Source organism: Calliphora vicina, chromosome 5 (assembly GCF_958450345.1).
Source record: "Calliphora vicina chromosome 5, idCalVici1.1, whole genome shotgun sequence".
Classification (NCBI taxonomy): Eukaryota; Metazoa; Arthropoda; class Insecta; order Diptera; family Calliphoridae; genus Calliphora; species Calliphora vicina.
Window position 1 is genome coordinate 34,297,611 of NC_088784.1, and position 18,906 is coordinate 34,316,516.

At 31.0% G+C, this 18,906-nt stretch overlaps 1 protein-coding gene across 2 annotated transcripts in view; it reads right to left on the reverse strand.

Annotated features, from left to right (window-relative positions):
• Positions 1 to 12,725, reverse strand: part of blo (bloated) — a 326,331-nt gene extending 313,606 nt beyond the window's left edge. For both annotated transcript variants that reach the window (XM_065514412.1, XM_065514411.1), the window contains exon 1: positions 12,519 to 12,725. The gene's annotated coding sequence lies outside the window, so the exon portion shown is untranslated. The remainder of the gene's footprint in view (positions 1 to 12,518) is intronic.
• Positions 12,726 to 18,906: the final 6,181 nt, after the last annotated feature.

Below are 18,906 nucleotides of genomic sequence, written 5' to 3' on the forward strand. Positions count from 1 at the left end.
TGTTTTTTATACACATTTATAAATTCGCAGAAATACAGACACACTTTATAATGTACAATAATGCACTGAAAAATCAGCACACTTTAAGGCACTCAGTTGATGTTTATTCGAATAGCGTCTCTGATAAACTCACTAACGACTGCAACCTCTGCCACTATTTATAACACTGCCATCTGCACTCTAGATTGTTCTTTAACTGTCAAAGCTCGTATATTCGAAGCCTAGAGCTTTCAATTGCACACGCCATCTCTGGTGAACTTTCTACAATGTTCTTTAACTGTCAAAGCTAGTATATTCGAATATACGAGTCGCAGCAAACATTCAACGTTGCCATACTTACGATCAATGATCAACTCAAAGCTTTTATTTAATGTAAATAATGCCCACGGATATGTTACAGTTTGAGAGGCACTGCTTTCAAATAGCATTATGCAACTTTAAATCAGCCGTTAAAATCGTTATATTTGGATTCAAGTACAATTTCGTAACAATACGGCCAACAAGACGATCCGACACCAAAGAAAAATATCCATGGCGCTAGGATAATGCTCTGTATTTGGTGGGACCAAAAGGGTCCTATCTGTTATGAGCTGCTGAAATCTGGCCACAACATCACAGGGAACCTGTAGCGAACACAACTGATTCGTTTGAAACGAGCTTAGGCCGAAATACTCTCAGAATATGCCAGACATTAAACTGTAATATTCCATCATGACAGCACTCGGCCCCATGTTACAATACCCGTTAAAAACTATTTAGAATGAAATGGTTGGCAAGTTTTGCCTCACCTGCTTTAAGTCCAGACCGTGCCTCGTCCGTGCTCTCTGGGATATACTTTACTATGGAGCAGAATATCCGATATTGGATTGATTCATTATTGGATTCAAAAGATGAGCAGTTCTTTTGGCTCGGACTTCATATATTGTCCGAAACGTGAAAAAATGTCATAGCTAACAATGGCTAATACTTTGAAAAAATTTATATTGTACAAATGTTTAAAAAAAAAGCTAAAAATTTGAAAATATCCCGCATTTTTAAGTCATACAGCCAATATGTTTCTAAAAAAAGTACCAACATAACAAAAAAAAAGTACGTTTTATTCCCCCTTCGCCTGGTACTAAACTCAATCAGGAACATTCACACTAACTTCCATGTAGCTTGATTTGTTTATACAAAATACATAAAAAAGTATCATAACAAGAAAAAAGTACCAAACATGTTTTGTGGTTTCTTAATTTAAGACGTTATGGTACCTTTCCTTGAATTAAGAAAAAACAAAACATGATTGGTACTCTTTTCTTGTGATGGTACTTATTTATGCGTATTGTATAAACAAATCAAGCTACATGGAAGTTAGGGTGAATGTTCCAGGATGAGAGGGAATTTTGAATAAAAAGTACTTTTTTGTTGGTACTTTTTTCTATATTGATATATAATACAACACTTACTTTTAGTCTTTATAAATAAATTACAAATAATCTGTACTATAATATTCTAAAACATATTTTTTTCAATAGTAGGGCATACACAAGTCGGTAGTGCCAACAATTTATTATTCGTATAATTTTAAACTTGAGATTTATTTACCTAAATGGTGAGTCTGTAAAAAATATGATAAATTAATTTGTGTTTTTACGCTCAATTGACTTTGAAAGTAATTGTAACAATTGTGACAATCAGCAAATACTTAAGTAGTTTAAGGATTTATTTTAATGGATTTAATATTATTTGCTTAATTAATTAAAATTTATTAATAAAAATGCATATTTTGTTAAGGCCATGACTCACTATCCTTGATAATATTGAGATTTACTTAATGATTCTTTCTGTAAGACATTTAGTTTAAGTAGCACGACAAGTTGCAAATATTTTGTTTGTTTATAATTTACATGTATTTTGTTATAAAATTAATGCATAAAAAAGCAGTTAATCGATAATCCACACGACTTTGAAAACTGTTTTTTAATATTTAGAAATATGATTATCAATTTCAAATCCCAATAAAAATTTTTTTAGATCCAAAGCTAATTCTAAATGAGACCAATGATTTCTGCTTGAAATTGTCACCTTCTGAACTAGTTCTATATAAGTTTTGCTGCGTTTCTAGAACCAGTTCTTTTATCAAAAGTTTTTGTTTAAAATTACCACCTTCGGAACTAGTTCTAGGGAATATTTCTGAACAAACACAATTGTAAAACTAGTTATTTCAACACGTTTTTCTTTTAAATCCTAATCTGTGTATATTATGCTAATATTTTATGACAGATATGCTGGACTATCAGACTGAGGATTGCGGGTTCGATTCCCGCCAATGACTCTGGATGTTATCTGCAGACAATCTAAAAGGCTTTGCAGATAATGATCCATAGTTCCTCCAATTAATCGCCCTGACTCATAATGTTCGATGAGTTAGTCGAATTAAACTATTTTAAAATAAATTTGAACCATTTTCAAACGTTCATGATAAATTGTCAAACCAAACTAACCTCAAATCCACAATTACATAACTGTCAAATCAGCTGTCACAGAAAACAGTGCCGCCATTTTAAAGTACTCCACCTCTAAAAAAACATCCTTTACATTATGTTTACAGCTTTACACTATATACAACAGAAGAGAGCTGCAGATGGATGTCTCTAGCCCCTATAATACTTACTTTTTTAATGAATTCGTTGCATTATTGCAATAAAAATTTAACATGAATGTAATAAAAATTCTTCATTTACTTTATAATTTTTTTGTTTGCATTTTGTAAATCTTTATTTGTCTAAATAGTAAATTTTTATGACAAATATTTCAAATTCTGTAATTGATGAGAATTTCCTTAAATATCTTAATTAAAAAAACGGTTTACTACTTATATGTATAAATATTTGCTTAATTCTAAACCCAAAAAAAGTCATTTTCATAATTTCAGATTTATGTAATTTATCATTTTTCATTTTTCATAAAGTTCCCAGCATATTAAATTTCAAATTGAGTGAGTGAATATTAATAAATGAACAAAAAAAAAACACCAACATGCTAAAAACGTTGAAAATAATTTTGCAGTTAAAACTTATGGTTTTCATATAAACCCGAATTTAACCTTAAGCCATTTTTATAGTTTTTAATGTTTGTATTTGAGTTTTATGGTTTATCGACTTAACAAACAAATTAGAAGCTGTTCAAGTGTTAAATTAAAAGAAGATTATGGCAAAAAAACAAAAGCAATAACAGCGACCGAACATAACTCATAAAAACTGAGAATCACAGTAGCGGGATTTAAACAAAAAAAAACAATTTTAAAAAAATGCTTTTAAAATGGAATTTAGGAAAGAAATTTTAAAAGGAGTTTAAATCTTTTTATTACAGCCTATAAATAGGCTGTAGTCTTTAAGTGTTTATTGAAGTTTTCTGCTCTATTCGAGAAAATGCGTATCGCTTTTGTGAGTCGATAAATCTCATAATAATTTGTTTTTTAAATAAGTTTGAAAAAATATAGTAGCAGAATTTAGCAGAAATTTCTGATAAAATACTATAGTTGAAACAAAAAGTCGACTACAGGCTCTTAACACTTTCAGAAGAAATCTCATAGTATATTCGCGTTTAATTGGATGTGGGCCTTATAAAGGAGCAATGTATAATTATGGACCGATAGTCACAAAATCCAGCAGTATTATTAAACATTTTATATGGGAGTTATGGTCAAAATTGCACCGATCCACAAAAAATTTGGTCTTGTGATTTATTTTGTTATGAAAAATATTTTTGCTGCATTTTGTATAGATAATGCTATCAGCCCCTATCAACGAACATACCCATATCTGCAAACCGGGCCAAACGATGTGCACTACCTGTGCGAAGGCATATTGGCAGTTGAGCACCTCCACAAATAGTAAACTGAGGAGACACCTAAACTAATGTACAGTCCTCCTACGATTGAATACACCCCTTGCGTATTCACCTAACCTTCTAAGTGTCCAACTGTTCTCTAGAGTCCTACTGCAATCCCATCCCCCCTCGGAATGTAAAGTGAACACCCTGAAGTATATGTAGCCAGTCATTTATCCCTTGTCCACAAACACAGTTCGGCGAATCTGACAGACCCATTTTATGCAGAAATGCATTCAAGGAGAAATGTCCGGTCAGTATAAAACCCAAACTCAAGCCAAAGCCAAAGTTCGGGCGTTCCCTAACAAAAGTAGCGTCCCGTATAAACTCGTGAGTGAGCCTTCCGTTGTTGCTGTTCGTCCAGCGTGAACGCCATCTTGAAACAAGATGTTCGTCCAGCAGGATTTTCGTCCATCTTGAGTCCAACCCTACCACGTCAGAAGCAGAAATCCAGTCATGACTATGAAGTGGCAATCCCTTCTTGATCTTAAAAGCAAAACCACGCCTTATTACTTCCAAGTCAAGGGGAGCCGCACCCAGCTGATCCTGAAGAGCATCCGTCGAGACCGTATGGCAAACTGGCATGCAAACCATCATTGCAACTCTCTGACAAGTCAGTGACTTTTTCCGGCCCATAACAGACATTACCGTTCCGAACCTCACCAATGAGCCAAACGTTGCACAAGCAACGAAAAGACCACCATATATGGAAGGCACAGCACGTCTGCCAAGACCCCAATTACTTCTAAGGATGCGTCTGATATTACTTTCAACTTTTCACAAACCACCGAGCGATGAACCAAGAAGTTCATTATCTCACCCAGCGTAATTCCCAGATACTTGACCTGAGTCACGTATCTGAGACTAACATCGTCAGATCAAACTACCGGGAGACGAGACCGCGATAAGCTGCCTTTCAGCAACATCATCACAGTTTTCTCCCTCGATAACCCACGCATGGCCTGCTCACATCTTCTCTCCAGTTCAGCACGAGACTGATCTTCGATTAAGATGAGTAAGTCATGCGTGTACGCACAGAGTCGGCAAGACGCCGCCAAAGACCTCAACAAGGGATCCATCATTAGGTTCCAACTAAATGGACCACAGGTAGACCCCTGAGGGCAGCCCTTGCCAACATCCCTGCAAACAGTATCGTTGGCGCCTACCACAAAAGCTTTCCTACCGCTGAAGTAACTAATCCATAGGTAGAACTCCCGAAAGCCAACTGATCGTGGTCTATCAAGAACCTCTCTCCAAGAGAGATAATAAAACGCAAAATTAAAATCAACAAATATGCCAAGGACATATTTTCTTGCAGAGTTTGCAACACTGGACTTGACATGGTGCCACGCGTCCAGATTTCCCCTCCAGGGATAGCATATGGAGGCATGTGCAGGATCCATTTGATCGCAGTTCTTATTTCACAGATTTGAACGAGATTCATCATTGTCCACCGCTGAGAAGATTGTTTCGCTCTTATACAACTGAGGACAATATGGAGTAAGCGATTTAATGACTTCTGGGTCAGGGTCCTCATGACACACCCACATATTTAACTGTCCTGTTGAAGTAGATCAATTCCATTGACTTGATCTCCATGCAGAACACCCAATTAAATACACAGTGAAACACGAAAAATATAACCATATACGGACACCACTAGGTGATAAAAGACCAAAAAAAAAAAGAAATCGCAAAAAATCGATTTTTTACCTTTTTTCCCCTGTTCAGGTCCATAGGTAGCAAACCGTTAAAAACTCAAGGAAACAATCTATTACAAAAATGTACCTAAGATCTCAATAAACAACTTTCTAGAACAAACGAACTTCATACTAAGAAAAAACTAAAGGAATTAAGTGTTTTGGGCCATAAATTATTATAAACTAAAGCATACTTTTATGCAGCTTTAAAAACATTTATTTCGAAAATTTTTTTGCAATTTTGATCTTGAAGATGAAGTTTTTGATTTTATATGTTCACAATTTTTGTTCTTTATGACAAGGCCTACAACTTTGCCTCAGAAAGTAATTCAAAATTCCGAACTGTTTGCAAGATATGAACCTGAGAAAATTATAACTTCTTTGCAAAAATTACACCTAGGCCCCAAATCTTTGGTAGTGGTGTCCGTATATGGTCATATTTCCATGACTCAAAAAACTACATACAGTGGTATTGAACAATTGTTCATGTCTCTCGTATTATCTCTCGACAGTAATCTTACAGTCAAAATTTTAGCTCGTTAGGGAAAGTGTTCAAGATAGAATACCAAAACAATTTAAATTTGATAACATTTTTGTGCAAATATTTGAATTTTTACCTTTTCGGGCAAGACTGATTCAAATTCATCTTTGATATATATTTTTCAATAAAAATCAATTAGCTTCTGATGAATCTATGTGTATTTTGACATTACTCTGACGTTTAAGCACCATGGTCAAACTAGTAACATGTCGTCAATTTCCAACCAGGTTTCATCTGTTTCGCTGACACTTCATAATAGAGTAACTTCGGGTATTGTGGACTATGCGTCTAATGTGGACCAGTGCCTTTTTTCAGAAACTACTGAAGGTATGATAAAACTGTTTTATCGTATATTTTACAAGTTGTTTGAAACAACAATTGGACATGTGCTTTCATGAGTAATTGATATGTTGGCTTTTTATTCCTGTATTGAAATTAATGAGCGTGGTCAACATTTTTTTCGGCCCAAGTAAGAAACAAAATTTGGTACATTTACTTGGTAGAATTTAATGTTTGGTTGATTTATATAGTTAAAGTGGACACGTAGTTTTGCATATATTTGGTAATAATTTAAGCACATTTAGATTATTAAGTAAAAATAATTGTTTACCACTGTAACCCAAGTTCGTGTAATGTGGACCACTTAAATTACTTGATTATGTACTACTGGTCCACATTACCCGACAATAACTATGTACTTTTTAAGCCACTTATCTAAGCCAAGAACGCGACTTTTTAGTTTGTATTAATAAAAATATATTGAAATTTAATTTTTTAATCATTCATGATTAGCTGGTTCATGAATTTTATTTATTAAATACTAGTCCACATTACCCTCACATAGTGGTCCACATTACCCTCCAATTTTTTTAATGCTGGTTTTTGGGTTCCTTACAATATTTTCACATAAATTTTTTATGCTTAGACGGAAAAAATTCTCAACTGCAAAAACAATTAGAGAATACATTAGCAACTTTTTTAATATCCATATTTATTATGGCCAAAATTTAGAAAAAACAAAACGGTAGTCCACATTGCCCGAAGTTACTCTAACAGATTTCTTGCTACTATTTTCATAATAAAAAACAATTTACTAAAAAAAGTAAACAAATATTTACATTTTTTCAAAACAAACTGCTTGATAACTAACCCATTATCTATTTTAATATAACCAAACTTCTAATTCAACCTAAATTTGTTGGTTCTCTGTTTTTGCACATAAACTTTCACTCCACAAAAATCGCTACATTTAATTAAACAAATTCAATACTAAACATTTCCGTTTGACACCAAAACACATAAAAGAATTAATAGAAAACGTAAATAAATAAACAATAATTTGTAAACAACCGGGAACATCTCTATTACCATAGAGAAATATAAATAGAGCAGCAACTCTACTGTCAAAGACCTAACTCAGTTATCTAAAACCTAAGTGGTAAGAATGCATTAGTAAAAAAAACTATATGAAAAAAAAACAACACTCGTATGTGTGATTATTTTGAGAAATTTTTTTTTTTAGTATTTTTCTAGTTTCCGCTCTATGTGTATTTCTCTATGTCTATTATATTACAATAAAACTGAAGACCCTCATACAAATCAAACAAAAGACTTTTAACACCCCGCTAAAGTAGCTTTTAAATCTAAAGAAAGACTATAAACATTGAAACTTTTTTTGCATATTTCTTTTAATTTATGATTAATTTGTACAAATATCATTAATTGTAAATATAAACAAACAGAAAAAAGAAAATAAATTTTTATATTTTAAATTAATAGTAGAGTTAGGTATAATTATGGACATGCAAAGACTGGCCAAATATAGATTTATTGATACTATCATTTTTTATAATTCAAATCAAAGAAAGAATATTTCAAAACTAGAAGTTGCGAAATTAGTTAAAAAAGAGCTATTATCACTATTTTGTTAAAGAAATTATAGATTTATGTTCTTATATTTTCCCTTCTTTTTTTGGTTTAAAAAAACAAATTTTTTAAATTAGCTATTTTATTTTTGAGGAGTTTAATGCTTGGCAATTTATTATTTAAATTACAAATTCATGTTATTATTCATTTAAAATAGAATAATTTGAGTAATAAGTTAAAAAGTTATAATCGGCAGTATCGTCTATTTAATAGTCCTTCAACTATTACTAGAATTACATAAATTACACACGTTTCAACATTGATGCCCATTCACAAACACACATATTTGGATTTGGATTTAAATCCCAGCAGTTAAGCAAGTAGTCAATGTATCAATTATGCTTAATTGTCACTAATGTCTGATCACTAGGCTGACTCCAATTTATAAGTTTTGAGTCATTAGAAAGGCATATGCTCTTAGTAATGTATAGAGAACTCAATTGATTACTTTATACATCTATCGAGAAGACAACTGTCACTTAAGTGTGTCTAAGTAATCTAGAGTGTAGTCCCTTTTAACGTTTATTTTTTTATGTATTTTTTGGTGAGTAATTCGTACAAACTGGTTTTATAAAAATTTTGTTCAAAATTTTTTTTTATTTTATTAACCCCCATTAACACGAAGTCTGGTTATGCCTTAACTAATAGTTATCCTGTCGGTTAAAATTATTTTTGTATGAAAACTGTCAGTATAACTATTAGTTAAAACATAACCAGACTTCGTGTTACTGGGGGTTAGAATTTATTTTATTAAGAATACTGACATCCCATGCAACCAGGAGCGAAATCAATTTTCACTTTAGTGCCTCTAAGTAACCTAAAGTGTAGTCACTTTAAAGGTTTATTTTATACTGCACTACAGAAAGTAATTATTTTACCCACCAGAAGTAATCTATTGGGGAGTTGTCGGATGAAGGTTTGTTTATAGGCAATCGGTTATTGGACTGTTTATGAGATAACTTTTTATGTTATGTAGCTGTTCAAATAGCCATTTGTTAAAGGAGTTTATCCTCATACTATTAAATTTTACTTTATGAACTGAACCATAAATAAATTTAAATAAAAATATTTTTTTTTCAAAAATTAATTATGTTACCGAAATATTAGAATAAGACAGGGCCCACTTTGAAAGGTGACTGCAGCACTACAACAAATACAACAATACAAAAACAACAGGTACTTTGTTAAAAGGTAGGTGAACTGTCAAATTTGCCTGTTGTTGTTTTTTTGCTTTTGGGTTTGTTGTATTTATCGCCACAACAACCACAAGTGAATTGACAGTTCAAACTGAAAAAAAAACAAGTAAGAGAGCTATATTCGGCTGTGCCGAATCTTATATACCCTTCACCAAATTATACTTCAAAATACAAATTTTAAATATTTTTATATAAACAAAATTAATTTTTTTTTTAATTTTTTGGAAAAAAAAAAATTTTTTGAGTTGTTATTTTTAATTGTTTTTTTTAAATTTAAAATTTTTTTTTAAATTTTAAAATTTGAAATATCTATCATTAGATATCCATATTGTCTATATTAATGACTTAGTAATCCAGATATAGGTTAAAAATCGAGGTTGTCCTGGTTTTTTCCTCACATCTCAGCCGTTTGTGGACCGATTTTGCTGATTTTAAATAGCAAACTTCTCGAAAGCATCTCAGAATTATTGAAGATTTGGATCCCGAAGATATCTGGGGTCTTCAGAAAATTTATTTCAACAGACAGACGGACATGGCTTAATCGACTCCGCTATCTATAAGGATCCAGAATATATATACTTTATAGGGTCGGATAATTATATTGTGGAAATTACAAACGGAATGACAAACTTATATATACCCTTCTCACGAAGGTGAAGGGTATACAAATAATCAGCTGTTTCATCGCAGTCACATTTCTAAGTGTGCCCTGGAATAAGCGTTACCGTTTTATTTTAAACATTTCGAATCGGTAGCAAACCTTTATTAAAAGTGTTCGATAGAAATCTTTGTTCCAATATTAGGCCATTTAGTTAACTTGTTAATATTTGCCGACTTAACGTTAGGAAAGTTAAATAAAATTCATCAAATTAATCAAGGTTGGCTACCGTTACTGCTATGTTACCGTTACCTGCGTTAACTAAATAACTGCAATTACCGTTAAAATTCCGGCACTACTTTTCAGATATTATATTGTCAGCTCCTGACCAAGTACTAGTTGTAGATAACGAGATGCTTATTAGTATTAGGGTATTTAATACAGTCACTTAATTTGCGATATCTCACACATATCGTACAGTACAAGTTTAGCTAAGCATATCTTATATCCGATTACATAATGTGCTGGGTATTAGCGCTACAATTCCTTCTCGGATGTCATCGTAAGTTTCATCCAATCTTCGACATCGCAAAGTTAAAGGCTCCCCACCATGTCCGATATGACCTAAGTATATAGAGAATAGCATAAAGAGATATGTGCAGGATCCATTCGATCGCAGTTCTTATTTTGCAGCTTTGAACGAGACTCATATACCTCAATAATTGGAGGTTGCCCACCACATATAGCTGACGCCGAGAAGATTAATCTGCTCTTGTTCGGGCACAACTGATGTCAATATAAAGCAAGCAGTTTAAATTATTCTGGATCAGGGTCCTCATGACATATTTAATTCATCTTTGTTTAATATTTTTCGATAAAAATAAAATTTTCTTTTTCTTTACACATCGATTTATCAGAAGTATGGATCCATACAAAAATATATTTCAATCAAAACTTTCCTATTTTGAGAATATGAATAAATAATAACAACAATGTTTTGCTTCATTGGTTTAAAAAAGGTAATGAACACAATATTGAAAATTAAATTAATCAAGCCTGGTATCACCCACAGGACACTCAATTGGACCCTAATATGAACATTATAAGAAACTCGGGTGGGTTCGGTGCGCCATTTTTAACTGGTAGATCCGATTGACAAGAAATTTCACACAGGCGTAGCAAAGAAGTATTCGAGTTAACTTTTTTGGAGACGGACCCCAAAGACCTCAGCAACAGCGCTGTGGCAAAGCCATGCACTATTTTTAAACGCTTGCAAATTTTGTATGATTATTATTTTCATAATATCGGGCACAATCTATGACCGAGATTTCATTAATATTTTTTTAGTTAAACAAAATTGAAAAATTGCTATTACTCTTTGCATCCTTGAAAACAAGTATCTTGGGGAACTTATTAATCCCATTTTTGGAATTTTTAATTATATTTTGGAATTTCTGGGATTTTTTTAACTTCACATTATTATAAATTAAATTACCTTTACGATGTTACTAAATTTACTTGAATAGTTTTTTGTTTATTTCAACTTAATGAGTGTTGCTATTTTATATTTTCTATCATTTCTTTTTTGTTTCATCTTCATTTTTGATTTTTAATACCATGAAATTTACAATTTTAAATAATAAATTTAGCAAAGCTCTTCCCTCTTCGTTGATTAAAATTTCTTTAAGCATATAAATGATTATAATAGCATATTAATATGTGTCACTAATTAATATGACAAACGTCGGTTACATGCTAATTTTACGCGGACAAATAGCTGTCAAAATTTGCTATGATCTCCCCATCAATCATGCAAAAAAAGAGAGAGGGTTTTAATTTAAAAGATTTTAATGCAATCAAATAGATAAATACATAACAATTGGTAATTAAATTTTATATTTTTAAGTTTTTTACTTATGTAACTAAAATTTTATTTTTAATCAAACAGTAAACAATTAGTTATAATAATAAAAAACTTAAAACGTAAAATAAAGTTGGTAATCAATGATTGAATAATCTTAAATATTTTACTTAATAATAAAAAGAAAAAATTAATTTATAAATGAATCGAAACAAATAAAAGTTTTAATTTCTAATTTTATTTAGTAAAAAATTGCGAGTTGAAATGCTAATAATATGACACTACTTGCACAATAGCATTCAATAATACTAGTTGCTATGGTAAAGGATAAGTCATTACTAGACTACTTCTAAGTAATGCAGACGAATTGTATTAGTTATAGAAAAGTATGTCATACGGTAAGTCCAAGTAATAACCCAGGTTTTGAGGGATATTCGAACAAATCTGTCCAGTAGTTTCTTTATTTTAAAACCAATAGCAGTTTATCAATCAATAATTCCAATATAAATTTTCTATTGTCATTTACTAAATTACATACATATTTACAAACTATCTATTCACAATTTAATAAACACTTTGATAAATAGGTTGCGAAGGGTTTAACTTTTGACAGACAATTTGGCAGCTGAGTTTTCAATAAATAAAACCTAAGTATGACTTTGCAAAGCTCTCGCAAATTAAGCCACTTTTTTTAAATACATAGCTGTCATAATTGCTGTGTATGTGAACATAAACAAGCATGTGAACACACACAAATATGACTGACAGTTATTTAAATGTCAAATTAAATTGAGAGAGGTAAAGAAAACATAAACAAACTCACCTTTTTTTATTGCTGATGGTGTTAATGAAATTGTAATAATTAGATGTTTATTTATTTTCTGGCATTAAAAGTTTTGTTTTAAATTTTTTAATTAATAAAACACTTGTATTTTGTAATACTTGTTAAATATTTTTTGTTTATTAAAGCAACTTTATAAATATTTTTGTTTTGAATAATTGAAATGCACTATTTGATGACAGGGTTTCTTTTTTTATTAAAATTTTTTTTAATAATATTTTATTAGTGTTTGTGGGTATTATTAATATGGTAAAAACAAACAAACAAAAAATATAATTTAATGTCAAGTGGTTTTTATGACGTTAAATTAAACGTGCCAGTGTATGAATTTATTTGTTTAGTATTGATCAGTATTGAATACTAAAATTGTATTTTTATTTAGTTTGATGAAATTTCGTTAACGTTATTGATTTTTAGGTGAAATAACACGAATTTTTACACAATATTTTTGAAATATTTTAAAGATTTAATCTTTTGAACTTGTTATGAATTTTAAGGAAAGTTTTCGATTTTTTTATTCCAACATTTTATTGAATATTTTTTTATGTAATATAACAAATTGAATTTCTTATTATTGTTTTATATTAAAATTTGTTTAAATTTTTTTTTTTAATTTCACTGTATGTATTTGTTTAAATTTTCAAAACTTTTTTGTTGTTTTTTTTAATAATTCTTAGCAATTATTGTCGTTTTAGTTGTTAAAAATTGTGAGTTTTCGTTATTTTTACTGAAATATTCAAATTTTGTTTAAAGTTGAAATTCAATATTTTTTTAATTTTGCAATCCAATAAAAATTTGTTCAAAATTTTGAGGCGTTTTTATTGTTTTTTATAAAAATATTTCAAATTTTATTAAAAAAACTTGGAATTTTATTTTTAAAAATTGTAAATTTAGACCATTTTTGGAAATGTAATTAAAATTTTTTGTTTGATATTTTTAAAATATTTCAATTATTTTTAAATTTTGAATTTTATTTTTTAAAATTTTTAAATTTATCAATTATTTTATATTTTTATAAATGCTGCTCCAATTATGTCAATATTTTCAAATTCTGCTCCAATGATTTTGAGTTTTATTTTAAAAATTTTGATTAATTTTTTATTAAAATTGAAAATTTAGAACTTTTCCAATTTAGAATTTATAAAAGTTTAAAAACTAGAAAATTATTGTTATTTATTTGTAAACTTTCTACTCCAACTTTTTTTAAAATTTCGATTTTTTTTTTTAATTTCAATATTTTTTATTGAAAGTTTCAAAAATATTATTTTAAAATTTAAGTATTTAAAATTTATGTTTAAATTTTATGGTTTTGAATTTTCAATATTTTTTTTAAATTTCAATTATTACTTAAAAATTGTTAAATTTGTTATTTGTTTTCAAATTTCCATTAGATTTTTTATTAAAACAATTTTCAGATTTTAGCACAAAGTTTGAAATTTTCACTGTAAATTTTTGATTTTAGTTCAATATTTCACATAATTCACTACAAATTTAATATTTTATTGAATTTCTTTTTTAAAACAAAGTTTTGTTTTATTTTTCCAATTTATATGTTTGTTTTGAATTTATTTCCAAAGTTTTCGTTGATTTTTCAATATTTTGTTTATGATTTCAAACAAATTTTTTTATAACAACCGTTTTTTTCGTTAAATACTTTTTTCTTTATAAAATTGTCGTTAAAATTTTCACAAAAATCGAATTTCTATTGTAAATGAAAATTCTGGCTTAAAAATTTATTCGTTTAAACTGAGTTTAAGTGTTTGTAAAAACAAAAATAATAATAATAAATGAAAAAGATGATTAAATCTAAATTAATCAAGCGCGTGCACACAAGTTAATCCGAACACGTCTAAATGGAGACTGTTTGTTGTTGGATTTAAAGCTTGACAAACAGAGATCGTAGTAGAGAAACTCACCATGATCCAAAACAAACAAACAAACAATCCAACCAACCAACCGACAAATATTCAAGTGGGAGCTACAAAAACAATAAATACAAAAACAAAATTTAAACAGAGACTCCAAACAACATGATAATTTTGTAATTTTTGCATTAAACAAGTCAGTAGGAAGAAACAGAGAAAATTCAAAAATTCACCTCTGTTTAAGCCGGTCATTAAATCAAATCAAGTTGTAGTAAGTAGCAAGCAGCAACAACTACAACAATAAACACGAAAGCTGAAGTAACAGCAAAAAACAAGAAGCATGTGCAGCAGTGGCAGCAGCAACTTGGCAAAAGTACATGAAAATTTGAGAATGAATTTTTTTGGTTTTAAAAGGGGGTTATAAAAAAACAGCAGCAGCAGCATAACAAAAATAAACAACAACAAGAACTTTCAAACAACAATAACACCTATGTATGTTTGTTAGTACAATATTTTTACCACCAACAGCAAACAGCCAGCAATGATCTTTGAAAGCAACAAAAAAAAACAACCAGCAAACAGGCGAAACCTGATCGCCCAAACATTCTTGAGATTTTTTGTGTCTGCCTGTATGGCAAAAATTACGAGTTGAACACAACAACAACAAGAACAGCAAATAGCAACAACAACGATTTATTTATTTAAATTATTTCCACTTTATAAACTACTTATTCACCTCCTCATTATCTTGATAATAAACTTTGTTAAATAAAAAAAAATTCAAATAAAAAACTTAAAACACACTTTCGTACGTACATACATTTTTCCAATTTTATATTAATTTTTCTAAAATTTAATTTAAATTTGACTTGATTTTGATTTTAAACCTCCCACCCTTTTTTTAATACTTTATTGGTCTTATTTTTACATGTTTGTTTTTAAAAAAGCTTTTTTTTGTGTGATTAAAGCTTATTTGCAAGTGTGTTTTTGTTGTGTCTTTTCAAAAACACAATTAACAGGTGTTCAAAAGCTTTTCACCTCAGTTTATTGTACACCTACAACAAGTGTTTTGTTGTTTATGGTGAGACTTGCAACAACAAACATTCGTGGTTGGCCATTTAAACAAGTATTGGTATTAGTAAGTGGTGTGTGTGTGTTTGAGTAAGTGAAGAGGTGAAAACAGACCCGCTAGAAACTTTCAGAGCCTGCTACTTATTAAGAATACGAGAGGTCGGTAGCCTGTAAGGAGTATACCCTTATTGCCTTCCTGGAAGTAGTAGATGCTTTCAATAATGTTAGACTCAGTGTCATCTGGAGGGGTCAGTTTTTAAAAAAAAGCGAATCATGGTACTCCGCAGGGAAAAGTATTATCTCCCCTTTTGTGGAAGTTGACTACAAATTAAATGGATTAAAACTTTTGCATATGCGGACGATGTTGTGTTATTAATATCTGGTAGATTGCTGGAGTTTTATATGGAGTCTGTACTGAATAGGCTGATGGTGAACGCTATGAAAATGGACTGTAACTTTTCACAATGAGGTATATATATTATTAATAACTTTAATCTCCCTCAACTGAATGGAATTAGAATGAATATCGTGAGTAGTTGGTATCATTCTGGACAGGAGACTTTCCTGAAATCTCAATACCCAGAATTGGACCAATACGGTCTTTGTGGCCATATTTCATGGAAAGAGACAACACCGTCTTAACACCGGATAGAAACAATGCGTCTATCACCGCCATTGAGTGACTTGCAAGGAACACTCAATTGGCAAATTCTTGTACAATGATTGCACATATCAATTCACAAAACCCCTTGCTCGAGAGCTCGAGTTATCTAATCCCTGCCATCCGTAGTTAGCTAATCAAGCTCAGGACAATTATCAAAGCTGCAACATTCGGTCTGGTAATCCAGTCCGATGTATGGTCTCTGACTTCAAAAGTTCCCAGCCGATAAAAGTCAAAGTGAGTGTACTATAACACACTCTTTTAACCTCGACCGATAACCAAGCCCAACGACCAGTACATCACGAATGCTACTATCCCAATACGTTTCCTGAGCACAACGCCAGTTGCTATCTGCTACTTTCAATGGCTCTTTTGTATTCAGCAACAGCACCAAGATACATTTGATGTCCTGAAATTTGTCACTAGCCCAAACATCAGTACTTTAACCAACGATCTTCTTCCCGCTTTGGGTTTTAACCACAACGCGCTCACCTAAGTGACCTCACCAACGATCCTACAGAACTAAAAGTCCAGGGGCCAAAGGATCCCCGCTGTGCTAGATAAAGACTCTAGCCAGGTTCGAATTTAATAAATTTAATTATCACCTGGAAAGAGGTCCGTGCACCGGGGCTCCGAGGTTTTGCTCCATATTTCCCCTCGAAGCACAACATCAAAGTGTGGAGCTCACCAAGATGCATATCCGTGCCCCAAGGGGGGATGCAAAGAGACAATTGAAACTAATAAGATATTAGATTGGATCTTTAAGACTGCTGTTAATGTGTTTTTCTCGCCGTTGAAAACAGCTGCCTTTTTGATAACGAGAGCGATAATTTCTATGCCATAAAATAAATTATGTATGTATATGATATATCGTTACTAAGAGGGAAAAACAGCTGACAGTTAATGGAATCTAACCGTAATGTTGACTTAACGTAACACTTTAAAAATAAATTAAAAATATTGTTACGAAATTGAACTTGAATTCAAATATAACGATTTTAAGGGCTGTTTTAAAAGTAGCATAATGCTTTCAAATAGCAGTGTTGTAATAGCAAACTGTAACATATCTGTGGGCATTATTTACATTAAATAAAAGTTTTCAGTTGTCCATTGATCGTAAATATGGCAACGCTGTTTGCTGCGACCGTATATTCGAATTCGAATAATTATCAGAGACGCTATTCGAATAAACATCAACTGTGAATTCGTGTACATTATAAAGTGTGTCTGTATTTCTGCGAATTTATAAACGTGTATAAAAAACATTGAGTGAATATTTAATTCTGTTGTTGTACATTTTAAATAAATAAACAGTTGTTACAATTTTCAAACTACTAAACGGCTTTTATTTGCAATCAAAAGTATCCGGTTTATTTAAAGGAAATAAATCAGCGTTTTAAAAAGGTTAAAACGTAACAATATGTAACATGAATTTGACATAAAAATCCAAAAAAAAAAAATTTAGTTGTTGATAATTGATTATATATAATAATAAAAAAAATCAAACCTGTTAGCAGAAGTCAAGTAGAAACGTAATGAAATTCTGTTTTGTAACAGGTTCAGACGTTACAGTTACGTTACATTTTATCACTATAACTGCCCTAACTACTTCACATACAACAAAAACGATCAGCTGTTCCGTTAAGGATACATTACGGTCGACCAACCCAGCCTTTACTCTTGGCAGCCATAACATTTGGAAGAGAGTCTCGATGGACGAAGCCATGTTAAACTGCTTGATTGAATTGACACACAACACTGTGGTAAGGCTAAGCGAATGAGGTTCAAGATCTGATAAGCACTCTGTGCATTCCAGTATCTTAGATTACAATGGGAGTATATTTTGGAATGTTGACTACTGCATAAAAAGAATTTTCTTTAATATGGTGGATTCTTAACTGAAAATATAATTGAATAAGAGTGACTTTTGTACTGCCCTACATGCAGTATTTTTGAAATTTTACTTAAAATTCCACTAAAATATCCTCTCTTATTTAGAAAATGCTCTTTCGATCACACGAATAAAATCTCAAATATACATTTTGTACGAGCCCACAACTTAGAAGAATGTGGCTACAAAATAGATCACCTGCTGCCAAACAGGGGCTGCCCATTGCTACCAGGCAACAGAACAAAGGCATTCATTTGGAAGAAAATCGCAGAAATAATAGTTACAGTGAAAGTCTAACGATTAATAATCATGCAAACTTATCCCTTTGGCGAGCAGTGAAGTCATTACTAGAGGGATAGCGTCCACTGAGAAAACCTGATGGCAGTAGGGCACAAAGAGCCGAAGTGAAGGCATTTATTTTTGCCAGACATCTAAGTGATGTATTTAAACCAAATCCCCCGATGAATGACAACAAACTTTGACAATATCACAATTGGTCCAGATGACATTGAAAATATTATTAAATATAACACGAATTTAAAAAAGTTTCCCTGTTTTGACAAAAGAACATCATCCACGATCTACAACACTATACAACAAAATCGAATTTTTTCCAAAATTACAAGGTCCGACCAATAAATTTTGATAGAGGAGACAAAAAAAAGATACGTTTATCTTCGTTTTGAAAGTTTACATCTGAATTTCATTTGAGGGGGGTGTTAAAGTTTCCCAACTCTGGGATCCTTACATTTTAGGTATAAAATGTGTTCAGCAAATTTATGTAAAATGTTAAGGAGAAAATTTTTTTAGAATATGTTAACCCTCTAAATCCTCAAGGCATGGGCCGTTTTTGTCCTTCTTTTAAAAAAGTGCAAAAATCAC